Source organism: Ambystoma mexicanum, chromosome 10 (assembly GCF_040938575.1).
Source record: "Ambystoma mexicanum isolate Mex_15411 chromosome 10, UKY_AmexF1_1, whole genome shotgun sequence".
In the NCBI taxonomy this organism is placed as follows: Eukaryota; Metazoa; Chordata; class Amphibia; order Caudata; family Ambystomatidae; genus Ambystoma; species Ambystoma mexicanum.
This window is the reverse complement of record NC_090932.1, coordinates 757,633,829-757,649,177: the sequence shown is the minus strand read 5'-3', so window position 1 is coordinate 757,649,177 and position 15,349 is coordinate 757,633,829.

Genomic DNA, 15,349 nt, shown 5'->3' with positions numbered 1-15,349 from the left:
GGGTACGTGTATTTCGGGGGTTCGCGTGAAGTTTCACAGTGATTTTGCTGTCAGAGCATGGTACGTGTATTTTGGGGGTGTGCGTGAAGTTTCACTCGCGATTTTGCTGTCAGAGCGGCGTACGTGTTTCCAGTGTGGTGTTTGGGGAGTCCTACATGTGAATTGGCAGTGTGGGTCCTCCCAGGTGTCCCCTCTACCCCCTCCACGGCCCCTGCAGGCAGCCCACATCACAGGGGACTACCATGCTCCCCTGGTCATGTCCCACAGGCAGCCCATCCACGATGGGCATGCCCCCCAGCCAAGCCACATGTCACGTTGCAATATGATCACCAACTCATGTCCCCCAGCACCCCCAGCCCCCAGCAGTGAGGGGCACCTGCCAGCAGGCCACCACTCATGTCCCACTCATGCCCCCCTGTACCCCCAGCCCCCAGCAGTGAGGGGCACCTGCCAGCAAGTCCCCACTCATGTCCCACTCATGTCCTCTTGCACCCCCACCCCCCAGCAGTGAGGGGCACCTGCCAGCAGGCCCCCACTCATGTCCCATGCATGTCCCCCTGTACCCCCACCCACCACCAGTGAGGGGCACCTGCCAGCAGGCCCCCACTCATGTCCCACTCATGTCCCCCTGCACCCCACCCCCCAGCAGTGAGGGGCACATGCCAGCAGGTCACCACTCATGTCCCACTCATGTTCCCATGCACCCCCACCCCCCCAGCAGTGAGGGGCACCTGCCAGCAGACCCCCACTCATGTCCCACTCATGTCCCCCAGCATCCCCACCCCCCAGCAGTGAGGGGCACCTGCCAGCAGGCCCCACTCATGTTCCCCTGCACCCCCACCACCCAGAAGTGAGGGGCACCTGCCTGCAGGCCCCCACTCATGTCCCACTCATGTCCCCAGCACCCCCAACCCCAGCAGTGAGGGGTACCTGCCAGCAGGCCCCACTCATGTCCCCCTGCACCCCCACCCCCCAGCAGTGAGGGGTACCTGCCAGCAGGCCCCCACTCATGTCCCCCAGCACCCCCACCCCCCAGCAGTGAGGGGCACCTGCCAGCAGGCCTCCACTCATGTCCCCCAGCACCCCCACCCCCCAGCAATGAGGGACATCTGCCAGCAGGCCCCCACTAATTCCCCCCCCAACATGTCAACATGACCCACAATCATGGCCCTCAAGGCCACCAAAATCCCACGGCACGCCACCCCTGCCCAAATAACCAACCAAGCATAACATACACCCCACATTGAAATGCCCATTACATGGAACAACCCCAATGGCATGTATGTACATCAACACATGTCTGTCACACACACACAATGGGTGCCAGTGAATGTGAAAACCCACATCGTAACATGCATGAAACCAAATGAGAGAATACCACACATTGAAGTACGGGAACAAATGTATTGAACAAAAAATGCGGTGAAAGAAAATCAAATACCAAACAATGGACATAGGAAAACAATGCAGAATGTCACATAAAGATAAGAAAAGGAAATCAGAATCCAAAATATATGAAATCAAAAATGTCTCCAAAGTCTCCTTCCTACAAAGCAAATCCAAACAGAAATGAAAAAGTAAAATCCATTGCTCCATGGGAAAATCAAAAAAGAAAATGCCGACAAATCCACATTCCAACTATTCACAAGGTAGAAATACTGGGTCCATGAGCCCAACTGTCCAAATGAAACCTACAAAAATACACTAACTAATGAAGAACTACATACAAAAATGTGGGGTATTGTCCAAGCGCCCCAAAAAAAAAATGAAAACCAAAAGGAAACCTAACACTAACTAACTAACTAACTATTTACAATGGCAGCGGGCTAGTCCGACGGCTCACTTTTGGATGTCCCGGGCCAGGGCATCATCGAACTCCCGCTCAATGTCCTGGAGGTGGTCCTCTTCCATGGCCCAGAGGGTTCGCAGGGACGATGACATGTTGGCCTCCAACTCCCTGTGAATTGCCTCGAGGCACTTGGCCCGCGTCAGTGCCCTCCGCATGGATTTCTCAGCCCTGACCATTGTGAGCCGTGCCTCTTCCGCCCGCTGCCGCTCCGCATCTATCGCGTGGCCCAACCGCTGCCACTCGGAAGACACTTGCAATCCTGAGTCCTCCTGCCCTCTGGCCGATGCCTGCCCCTCCGATGTTGAAGGCACCGAGCCATCATTTCTCCCACCATGTTGCTGCTGCTGCTGTGCCTGTGCCTGCGCCCTGGCTCTTGCTGCCTGCACGTCCTCCTCCGGCTGGGGTGCAGTTGTCGTGGTGGCCACCCCTACTGGACGTCCGACTCCCGACTGTGGCAGGGATGTGTCCTCCACCAGCCTGGCCGCTGGGTCAGAGGCAGCTCCACAGGGTACCCAGGTGATACATGGGTGGGAAGATGGCATGGAGGACGACTGCCGCGTAGGGGGTTCAGGTGAGGAGGGGGTCACAAGAAGGTCCAGCACACGGAGGAATCCAGCACTGGTGACCCGTCCCAGTAGATCAACGTGGTCAAAGAGGCATCCGAGATGACGTGCAGTGTCTTCACGAAAACACCGCAGGTCACCTCGCATGCCCCGTTGACGCAATGCTATCCCAGCCAGGACAGGCTCAACACGGTCCCGGATAGCCACGTCCGCAGGGAGAGGAAGGCCAGTTGTTGTGCGCCCAACCCCTCCCTGAAAACGGGTCTGGACGTAGGCATCCCTGCTGGTGCCTGATGATGCAGTCACAGGATCAGGGACAGTATTACACACAGGCACCGCCGCGGCGACCTGTGCTGCCTCCTGTCCCTGCCCCTGCACTGCACCACTGGCACCAGTGGAATCCCCACCTCCAGACCCCGTGTGTGTCCCTTACACGGCCTCCTCCTCATCCAAACCCCCCATCAAACTGGATGACCCCATGCCATCTTCCTCCGTCGGACCCTGTGGGGTCTCAGCTGCCCCTTCTACTGCCGAGGAGTCCATCTCCAACCTCTGCCTTTTGGACCTACCCTCTGCAGCTTTGGCCTGGCATGCGGCACCAGACTCCTCACTCCCCAAAGAGATGACAATCTGGGAGGGGAGCCGGGCCTTGCTTCTCCGGCTGGTGGTGCGATCCCTGCCACTTTGCTCCACAGCACCCTCTCTGCCCTCTTCATCAGTTGACGCTGCAGACAGGGAGTGATAGAACATAGGCATCAGGGCACTGTACAATGGACTGATACACACATGGCAGTTGTACATGAGTGGCAGTGTCAAACTTCAGACATGGCATCCAACTCCCTAAAACACATGTCATTTCGACTCACACACATGAGCAATTCCACAGCAATATTGCACCAGGCAGCACCATCCATACACATACAACAGCATCAGCATCCGAAGGTGAGCCTGACATCACATGAAACACGGGGAGTACACAACACATACACACACACCAACACACTTACATGCATGTGTGCATGTCCACCAACTGTCAGAGTGATGAGATCGCCATCCATGTCACATCTGGCATTCAGCCTTCTACATGTCAGTGACACATGCATCCATGTTGCATCACAGTTCCACACTTGTCAAATACACCACATGCACATGTACACAGTGCAGATACATGCAGCTGGAACTAACATCCATGTGTGACACCACAACCATGCCAATGTACATACACAGTAATTCAAACATGTGTGCTCCCACATCTGCATTTGGCCTGCATGCTTACCCACACATACACCATCCATGTGTCTTACACATGAAAGGACTTGCATGTGTCAGCCTCACGCCCCTGTACATAGACATCCACACATGGCCCTACAAAAACACATGTGCAACCTGCACACTACTGGCACACCACGACACGCACAGCGTCCAATCAGTATGCATGTACACTTACCGCTCGACTCCAGACAGGTCTGCCTCTCAAGGGCCTGGACATAGAGCACTGGGCATATGCGTTCCAGGACCCTCATTTGGTGGTCGGACAGGTGGCCCCGGCACCCCTTGGCATCCGCTGCCTTCAAGAGGCGCCGGGCCTTGCCGAGGGTCCTGGACCTGAAGTCCTCCCAGCGCTTCTTGACATGTTTTATGTCGCGGATTGCCACCCCCTCCTCGTTGATGGCAGTCATGATGTCCATCCAGATCCTGGTCCATCCTTCATAGTCGGCGCGAGAACTTCCAAAGTTGGCATCATACTGCCCCAGGACTTGCTCCACCAGGACAACAACTTCCCTGGCACTGAAGCAGGTGGCCCTCTGCCTCTCTGGCTGGGGGTTGCCATTGGTGCCAGATGGTGGTGTGCCCGACATGGCAACCCCAGAGGCAGGTATGGGTGGGCAACTGGGTCCTGGGGCTGGGCTGTGGAGCGATGGTATCCCAGTCGGGAGTCTTCATTTCCAGCAGGGGTGGTCACAACAACTGCACCCCTGCAGATGGATGATGTGCAGGCAGCAAATAGCATGGCACGTGGGCAGCAGGCAGGCAGGCTGCAGCAGATGGCAGGTGGGAGCGTGCTCGGGGCTCTGGGGGGCAGTAATTGGGCCTTCTGGGCAGGAGCGTGGTCTTCCGTGTGTTGTTGCGTGGCCAGCTTGATACAGAGTGATTTGGCACGTGAAAATCTTGCACGTCTGTGTGTAATTCGAGGAAAGGCCCTTAGTGCGTAACCGTGTCAGCACACGTACGCCGTTTCATTGGACCAAATGCCCTTAGCGCGTAAGCGCATCTGTGACGTGACGCGCACGGGCGTTTCCCTCATGACGTGGCCATAGTGGCTCATGGCGCGTGAAAAAACTGCACGTCCGCATGTGAATGCGTGTAATCCGAGGAAAGGGCCTACGCGTCTGTGACGTGACGCACGCAGGGGCGTTTCCATCAACACGGGTGCATGTTCATCGTACACGTGCAAAAAGTGTACGTCCGAGTGTCAGCTCGTGTAATTGGAGGAAAGGGCCTTAGTGCGTACACTCGTAAGTGACGTTGTACGTGTGGGCCGCTTTAAAATGTACGTGTAGGACCCTATTTTGTTGTACGTGCTTTTCGTGGAGAGCGAGTGGGTGAATTCTGTACTTCTTGTCGGTTCACACGCGATTACTTCACAGCGATTCAAGTTCGTACTCCCTGTTACCTCTGACAGCGTTCATTTTTCTTGTTGGGCCTGTTTCCTCAAACAGCGTTCACTTCTTCTTTTGTCCTGTCTCCTCAGACAGCGCACAATTCTTTTTTTGGCAGGGGTGCTGCCAACGCGCACACGCACATTATTTTCACGTTCTTTTTCCAGGAAGACAGTGAGTCGCGCACGCATTTACCTGGGTGCCACAGCATAGTGCAGGTTCATTTTTCCATGCACATGGTCTACGAGGGGTTGCATGCACGTTATTTTTTGTTTTTGGGGTGCCTGCGCATTGCGTGACCCGTCATCTTCCCCCAGGGGTCACGACAGCCTTGCTAGAGCACTAGGGTACAATTTCCATCTAGTACCCTACCCCTTTCACCCCCAATTGCCCAGGACAATCGTTTACTGCTACTCCCATACGCACAACAACATCAGTGCCATGGTTGGAAGGCAACCAAGCGGTAAGGGAGACAAAGGTGGCTGACCTCCAAAAGGTGGGTGTGGTGGGCACGGTAAGGGACGTGGCCAGGATTTGCAGGGTGCCTCTAGACACCCATGTGTGGAGGACCAATCAGGGACACCCATGCCCCCCCATGGTTGTGGGAAACATAGCTGACACCATCCCAGCTCAGCCCTCATTTGGTGGTCGGACAGGTGGCCCCGGCACCCCTTGGCATCCGCTGCCTTCAAGAGGCGCCGGGCCTTGCCGAGGGTCCTGGACCTGAAGTCCTCCCAGCGCTTCTTGACATGTTTTATGTCGCGGATTGCCACCCCCTCCTCGTTGATGGCAGTCATGATGTCCATCCAGATCCTGGTCCATCCTTCATAGTCGGAGCGAGAACTTCCAAAGTTGGCATCATACTGCCCCAGGACTTGCTCCACCAGGACACCAACTTCCCTGGCACTGAAGCAGGTGGCCCTCTGCCTCTCTGGCTGGGGGTTGCCAGTGGTGCCAGATGGTGGTGTGCCCGACATGGCAACCCCAGAGGCAGGTATGGGTGGGCAACTGGGTCCTGGGGCTGGGCTGTGGAGCGATGGTATCCCAGTCGGGAGTCTTCATTTCCAGCAGGGGTAGTCACAACAACTGCACCCCTGCAGATGGATGATGTGCAGGCAGCAAATAGCATGGCACGTGGGCAGCAGGCAGGCAGGCAGCAGCAGATGGCAGGTGGGAGCGTGTTCGGGGCTCTGGGGGGCAGTAATTGGGCCTTCTGGGCAGGAGCGTGGTCTTCCGTGTGTTGTTGCGTGGCCAGCTTGATACGGAGTGATTTGGCACGTGAAAATCTTGCACGTCTGTGTGTAATTCGAGGAAAGGCCCTTAGTGCGTAACCGTGTCAGCACACGTACGCCGTTTCATTGGACCAAATGCCCTTAGCGCGTAAGCGCATCTGTGACGTGACGCGCACGGGCGTTTCCCTCATGACGTGGCCATAGTGGCTCATGGCGCGTGAAAAAACTGCACGTCCGCATGTGAATGCGTGTAATCCGAGGAAAGGGCCTACGCGTCTGTGACGTGACGCACGCAGGAGTGTTTCCATCAACACGGGTGCATGTTCATCGTACACGTGCAAAAAGTGTACGTCCGAGTGTCAGCTCGTGTAATTGGAGGAAAGGGCCTTCGTGCGTACACTCGTAAGTGACGTTGTACGTGTGGGCCGCTTTAAAATGTACGTGTAGGACCCCATTTTGTTGTACGTGCTTTTCGTGGAGAGCGAGTGGGCGAATTCTGTACTTCTTGTCGGTTCACACGCGATTACTTCACAGCGATTCAAGTTCGTACTCCCTGTTACCTCTGACAGCGTTCATTTTTCTTGTTGGGCCTGTTTCCTCAAACAGCGTTCACTTCTTCTTTTGTCCTGTCTCCTCAGACAGCGCACAATTCTTTTTTTGGCAGGGGTGTTGCCAACGCGCACACGCGCATTATTTTCACATTCTTTTTCCAGGCAGACAGTGAGTCGCGCACGCATTTACCTGGGTGCCACAGCGTAGTGCAGGTTCATTTTTCCATGCACATGGTCTACGAGGGGTTGCATGCACGTTATTTTTTGTTTTTGGGGTGCCTGCACATTGCGTGACCCGTCATCTTCCCCCAGGGGTCACAGACAGCCTTGCTAGAGCACTAGGGTACGATTTCCATCTAGTACCCTACCCCTTTCACCCCCAATTGACCAGGACAATCGTTTACTGCTACTCCCATACGCACAACAACATCAGTGCCATGGTTGGAAGGCAACCAAGCGGTAAGGGAGGCAAAGGTGGCTGACCTCCAAAAGGTGAGTGTGGTGGGCACGGTAGGGGACGTGGCCAGGATTTGCAGGGTGCCTCTAGACACCCATGTGTGGAGGACCAATCAGGGACACCCATGCCCCCCCATGGTTGTGGGAAACATAGCTGACACCATCCTAGCTCAGCCCTTGTTGGACCAGCCCATTGTGGCACCCGACCCAGCACAGGATGACTCTCACGTTGACTTCCATGTCAGCAAGTCTAAGCCACGTGTGGTGGTGCAAGTTGGTGTCACCAGGCCACGTGGAGCTGGGGCAGCGATGTCATCTGCTGCCCCAAGTAGGCAGGGTGGGGAGGCTGCAGGGGCAGCTGCAGCTCTATCCACCCCAGCTCTGAGTCTCCCAGCCGGGACAGTGTCGGTCCAGGTCCATCAAACCGACGTTGCCTCTGCCAACATCACACTTCAGCCAATGCCTGCACCAAGACCTATGGTCATTGTGCCTTCGCACTCTCCCAGTACCCATTCCACGGCGCTTCTGCCCCTACTGACCATAGCGGCGTAAGCCACTCAGGCTCCGCTCCACCTTTGAAAAAGAGGAAGAAGGGTGCTCTGGCACTACAGGCTGAGACCCCAGACACAGCTACACAGTCCGGCACATCAAGGAAGCCTAGCTTTAATGACGCCAAACTTGATGCATTTGTGACCTATGTGTCGGCACATAGCCGCGAAATGGTGGTGACTGCAGGGTGCAAGACCACACCTGGTCAACGTAGGGCACACTGGCAGACCATCGCGGACCGCATAAGTGCCCTTGGATTTGTGAGGTAAACAGCTGATGATTGCTACAAGCGGTGGAATGACCTGAAACGCAGAGCAAAGAACAAGCTGGCCTCAAATCATGCCGCTACTCTGGTGACTGGTGGTGGGTCTCCACCAGAGGACAACAAACTCACTGAACATGAGTCTGTTGTTGGGACCTTCATCACAGAGGAACAGATCCAAGGCGTGGGAGAGCTACCTGATTATGACGCATTGTCCGGGGAGTGCCCATGCATGTGTGGGTAATCCATGTGTATGTTGTTTGGGTGACGGGTTCTGATTGAGTGCCAGGTGAGGGTGTGTACTCCTGAGTGTCATGGGTCACCCATGTGCTTCCTTCAATACATTCATGTGCCTTTGATTTGGGTATGACAGTATCCCATCTGCCCACAGTAGCCAATTAGCCCCACATTACTGCTGGTGCACTTGAACTATCATCTTGCAACAACATTGTACTGATTTTTTCTGTGTTCATTCAGGCTGATTGTTTAGATCATCCCATTTTTCATATGCTTTTTTCATCCCTAATGCCACATATGTGACATGCTTCTGTCATTGTTTACACCCCACATTGTGCCACTTTAGTTACCTGGTTATGTGAATGATTAGACCATTCAGGGCGAGGGAGTATTGGCCTGCTGAAATTTATTTTTAGGGCCTGTTTGCATGTGGAACATGATAGTTGTTTCCTGTCATGTTGAAGTGACCAACCATTGATGTGTACATCTGTCTACAATCACTGTCTTATTGTACACTGGATGTGTTGCAGTGTGTGGCACATGCATATTTTGCAACACTATTCTGCATTAATCTTCTCATCATGTCCATGTGACATGGATGTGTGACAGTACTCATTCACTGACATATCGCTGTAGTTGTCTAATTTACCATGGCTATGCTACATGACATCTGTGTGCTGGCATGTGTCATGTATGTGTATTGGGCATGCCACTCACAGGCTAATGTGTGATGCCAGTGCTACACAACATGCTGCAAATGTGTTGCTTTTCCTTCTTGGTATCCTCATTGTCTGCCTTTTTGACTCGCCTTCAAAGTCATTGACAGTGCATGCATGGCAGGGTTATAGTCATGTGGGACATGTGTAAACCATATACAGGATTTCTGTCTTGTCAGGCCTATGTGTGTGCTATGGTGCTCCTGTCTGTTTCCATTTCTTGTATTTCATGTTTTTGCAGGTGACGACGCACTTGATGGTGGTGAGGTTCAGGAGATGGGGAAGACCCAGGAGGATTCTCAGCCACGACCAGGCAACAGTGGGGGACGTGGTGTGGTGGTGGGTGAAAACACTTTGGTACTGCAGACCATACTGTCGAGGGGTGTCTCTGGGTGCAGCTCCCCAGACCTCTATTCAGGTGCTGAGTCGGATGATGAGACTTATGTGCTGTCGCAGGTCAGTGCTTCTGGCAGGTATTCTGTTCTGTCCAACCCACCTGCACCAGGGGTAGAACCCTCTATGGGGATGTCAGTGTTGGTAGGTCCGCCTTTGGCGGTTACGGATGCAGGGTCACACTCCACAGCATCTGATCCTGTTCCTGGGCCAGTAGATCAGAGGGGGATTGCAGTCCTGCAGCCTCAGGCAGTGCCAGAACAGCAAGGTGCAGATCGCCTTGCCCTGAACAGGTGTGGTGCCCGCTGACGCGGTGGCCGTGCACCACCAGGCAATACTGTATGGGAAAACTCCATGTACGGTATGGCAACCCAACAGGCAGCATCAGTACAAATGATGGCTCAGGCAATGGAGAGGGTGGTCACTTCCATTATCCCCCATGAAAGGCAGATGGAGCAACAACAGCAGGCAACAGACTCCATTTGCCAATCACACAGGGAAGACATTTTGGCGTCCAACAGGGACCGACGGGTGGCACTGGAGACTCTGCGCGAATCCATATCAATAGAGTCACAGGGCCACAGGAAAGCCCTGAGGGTAGAACTCCATAACCTCAGGCAGAGTCTGATTGAACCTGAGGCTTCCTGAAATGTTAGGGCAGAACAGCAGCTGGAGCAGCTCACACGTTCGCTCTCAGCTGAGCTGCAGGCAACACGTGAGGATATCCGGGCATCCCGCGAGGCCATGCGTGCAGAACTGCAGGCAACCTGTGAGGTGCTGCATGGGGATCTCCGCACTTTAATCCTCCAGAATCAGACCTTCCAGACCCGCATGCTTGCTGCCATGGAGGACCATACCAGGGCTTTGCGTGGGCTGTCTCCCATAGGGCCACCACCTTCTGATGCAGCAGCAGAGGGTGAAGAGAGCGACAGCAGTTCTCCCACAATGACATAGCCGTGCAGGCCATGAGCCCATGGAGGTATTTTTTTTTCCGCAACATCCACGCAGGTGGGTGTTGGTGTACAGCCTGTCCTCGAACCTCCTGGGTGGCCTAACCCCCCTGCCCCCCACATGGCCATTTTTTTTTTAAATTCTTTTTTTAATTTTTTTTTTACAGTGTGTTGCCTTGTGTGGCTCCCGTGGGCATCCTCTGTATTCGGCTGGGCACATGCAGGCTTGTCCTGAGTTTGGGTTAGATGCTTGGGTTCGTGACACACACACCCCTCCTGCTTCCCGTTTCCATGGGCTTGCAAAGGGTGTGACCAAGTGACAGTGACTTACACAGTGACATTGGGCTCCCATGAGCTGTGTGGGCAGTCTGTAGTCAATACTGTGTGGACATCCCTAGTGGGTATTGTTGTTGTATTGTACACTGCATGGTGTATTGATATGTGCTTGTGCATCCATGTCTTCCTCCTAATTTGCAGGTTCCTTCCTTATGTCTTCACAAGGCCGTCTCCTTTGCAGATGGAGTTCATGTTGTATGCAGTACACTAACACATTTGGGTGGCAGCAACACTCTACAGTTGGAAGGGGTTGATGTGCTGGCTTATTCAGGTTGTAAGACTACCACTACTTTGACTTAGTACTGTCATGTTTTTGCAATGTTTCATGGTGTGTTGCTGTATTGTGTTGGTGGTAAGTATTTGTTTATGTGTGCTGTTTGTTATTGATTACTGGGAGCATATTGTCTGTGGGCAGTTTCCATTTGGGACAGTGCACTTTGTGACACTTGTGTCAGGCCTTGTGCATTGCTTTGTTTGCTTTCACATTGCATGACATGCCATGGTGTGTTGGGTGGCAGAGCTGGGGAGGGGTTGGGTGACATGGTGCTGTTTTCATGTTGTGTTTTGCAAGGGGGTTATCAATTTAGCAGCAAGATGTATGTCTTATAATGACACAGCATTGGTGGTGTTTGGGTAGGTAGGGATGCACACAATGTAACACTTCCACGTGACCAATCTCAGGCTGGTATGGTAGTGACAGTTGACTGTCCCTTATGTCATCATCATTGATTGTCAGCTGGATTGTGCCAGGGCTGTGTGCACTCCACAGGGGTGTGATTTTAGGTGAAGTAATTAGCCACCAGCTGCGTACGGGCTGCCTCACCACGTGCCCTTTCCCCTCCCATGCGCAGCGGCCGTGCTTGTGGTTGGGGATGTGGGGGCACCACCATGTCCACCGGCAGGCCCCGGTGTGTTGCAACATTGTGCAGGACACATGCTGCCACTATGATCCTGCACACTACTGGGGGAGCGTATAGTAGCTGCCCGCCAGAGCGGTCAAGGGAGCGAAAGCATGACTTGAGCACTCCGAATGTGCACTCCACTATGCCCCGGGTTGCAATATGGGCTGTGTTGTATCTTACCTCTGGTGGTGTGGTGGGGTTCCGAATTGGCGTCATCATGTGGGTGATCAGAGGGCAGGCACTATCCCCTGGGTAGGTGGTGATGGGTATCATTAGTGGGTTTGTGACATTACTCAGTATCTGACATGAATGCATGCATGTGCAGTGGCATTTATACTCACCAAGCAGCCATGTATCGCCATGCCGCCCAGCTTCTAGGTCCCGGTTTAGGGTTGACATTTTTTAAATTGAACTGTCATGGGTGGACCCTGGATAGTTGGCATATACTGAGGTGATGATTCCCTTGGCATCACATACTATCTGCACGTTGATGGAATGCCAGTGCTTGCGGTTTCTAGAGACGTGTTCCATTGCCCTGGGTGGACGTAGAGCCACATGGGTGCAATCAATGGCACCTAGCACTTTGGGGAATTGTGCCACCCCGTAGAAATCCTGGACGGCAGCCTGCCTTTCTGCAGGTGTTCTGGGCAGGTATATGTGCCTGTGGACTGATGGACGTGCAGTCATGATGGCCAACACCTGGTGTAGGCAGCGTTACTGCCTGGCCTGTGACACCCCCCCACTATAGCACTTGTCAGCTGAAATGATCCAGGGGCCAAGAAGTGCAGTACATTAAGCACTTTTTCAAGGGGGCTCACTGCTTGGGAGCACAGGGTGGGTGATGTGAGGTCATCCTCTCACTCACTCACCAGGTCGAGTATTATGTGAGGTGGAAACCTGTACCTCCCATACACCTGGTCATCAGGCATCCCAAAAAGGCTGGTTCTGGGTGTAAAGATTCTGGGCCTGACTATCCTCCTCCTCCTCCTCCTGCGGTATCCCACGACCACTGCTGCAAGGAACGGTATATTCATCTTAGCGTCTGAGCTTGTTTGTTGTTTGCGCGTACTTTTATGCTGCGCAGGTCCACATATGCCTGCTTCCTGCTGGCGTACGTGTTTCCGGATTAGCGCATATTTTTTGGTGCACGCATTAGCCCCATTCGATTCCATGAATACGTGTTGTGGGCATGCGTTTGGGCGTTCCGCGCATTTGCCTCCTGTACTTCCCCCGTGATGCCCACATTTTCACGCGTTGTTCCCCATTCCGCGTGTTACGCCCGTGTTACGCCTACTTTTGTTGTGTGTGCTGCACTATGTGCGCTTTCGCTGTGTGCGTAGCGCACGCTGTTTGAAGACGTGTGCGCCAGCGTGCGCCACACAGGATTTTAGCGCACATCCATGGATTTACACGTGCGCGGACTTCCATGAATCGCTGTGCGCAGGTTTTGCTGCGATTTTCGCACTTGCGCTGTGATTCGCATGCTTTCGCACGCTTTCGCCGAAATTTTCAGTGCACATTAATTCCATGAATCAGCCTGCTATTGTTTTATGTAAACGTTGGCTATTTCTCTCTCTCTTCTCTCTCTTCATTTAGTAACATACCGTGTCTTGATCAGTCCGTTTGTTACATCTGGTCTTCGCACTCTATATTTCTCTAGCTCGCCACTGTGTAAGAACAGGTATTTATTTCCAGTCTCCTCAAGTAAAGCATTTATTCTTGGAATTAGCGACACACACCTAATTCATAGACTGGTATCAGATCTTTTTGTGAAGCAGTTATGTTTACTCAGAGAACATTAAATGACATTTAAACAAATTGGAAAATTCATAAATACATTGGGAGATGTGACATGGCTCCCTGGGGTAGCTTATTCCAAGCACCCTCCAATGTTGCTTTTTATCACGCGTTTGTCAATAATGTTTCTGCTTAGAATTCTTACTTGTTCTTGTGCTATATGAATCAGTCATCATGCGATGATCAGTGCTATGGGGTCCAAATAGTCAAGTTAGTATTAGCATACAATGCTCTGAATGTTCACACTGCAAATGTTGCTTTATGTACATTTGGGAAGCAGCCAAATAGACTAACATGCATTTTGTCTATATTTGTTTGCCCCCCCTTTCCCTCCTTCTTCTCCATGTGCTCTGACATCCCATCAGTATGAATATTTGGCATTTGCTTTATTTCAAGAAAGACCCTGTGGTATGAACACTTGGCATTCGCTTTATTTCAAGGGCTTTCAGATGCAGCAATATTAATGATGCAGCTGTGTGATATGCAAATAGTGTTTGTGGGTTGAATCACGTACAGCACCCAGAGAATGAATAACTAGTTCATGCCCTGAGGAGGACCCGATAGCAGGTCGAAACACATGTTGGCATTACTTATGATTGTCTTTGGTATGAGACACTCATATGATAATTGGGTATCTTCCATGATTGCTCTGGTATAATCCATCAGATAATTGTGCATCTTTGTTTTTGGCAACAAGTTACTTGTATGAAAATTGGGCCTTTTCTAGGAACACTTTGGTATTATACATCAATATCAGAATTTGAGGAAGCTACTGTCTAGTATGTGATAAATCAATTGTACAGGAACATTGTGGTGTTCTTGGTGTATTGTGCCAATGCAAGAGCAGGGTAGTATCACTTTTGAGTCAGTGTGGACCAAAGTGCCTGATGGTGACTATTGTATTATATGTTTAAAATCTCCACTCAGTACAATAAATGTTGACACTGTTCTTCACCAAATCTTTTCCGTTTCCACAAAATGTGTTCACAAATTTATGTGAGTGGTTTTTCAGCGCGGGTTAGGGAGTCCTTTTATCAAGATTCAAAAACACTACTTTTAAAAAATGATACTGTTTAACTCTACTTCCCTGCAGGCAACCCTTTGTTATAGCTCATTGTTGTTGTTTTCTTGATTGCATCTTACAAAAAAATCTGTATAGAAAAAACAATACTGAAATGATTAAGTTCATGCATTGTGTTTCTTTATATTTTCAATATAAAATGTACGTTTCAAGCCGAAGCTAACAGGTGGAGATGGACTTCAACAGCCCGCCAACCCAGGATTTGTAAGGCCAAGCTAAGCAAGACACTCAAAGTTGCAGAACAGAAAAACCTGTGTCTGCCCATCAGCCCAAGTGTGATAGTCATTCGCACCCTGGGAATTTTCCTGGGTGCCTATGATTTTTTTTTTTGTTCCTCACAAGATGTATAATAAAGTGAGTACACCTCCCTCCAGAAAAAAATCACACCACCGCAATTTTTTTAAAATTTTTATTACGAGTATATAATCACCGAAGTGATTTTTACAAGAAGATGAGAAGAGAACTTCAATTTCTTAAAATCTTTACGAAATATTGTGCAATTATTTTTTGCAGTTTTAAATCAAATCGAAGAAGAAAAGAAGAAGCAGAAAAAAGCAGGGACTAAGAGAAGATGAAGATGAAAGATGAAGTCACACCCAACCAGGGCCTGATGATTGATGAATCCGCCACACAACCAAGCACTGTCACCCCCCGCAGCTGGTCTCAAGTGGATCCGCTCTGCCGAATCTCCGAAGCTGGGTGTTCGAAAATTAGGTCTAGGATTTTGGTGGCTGCAATTGTCCAAAACCACCACGATTTAAATCAAAAAGACACCTGTTCACTTTTCAGATGATATCAAACATAAAATACTATTC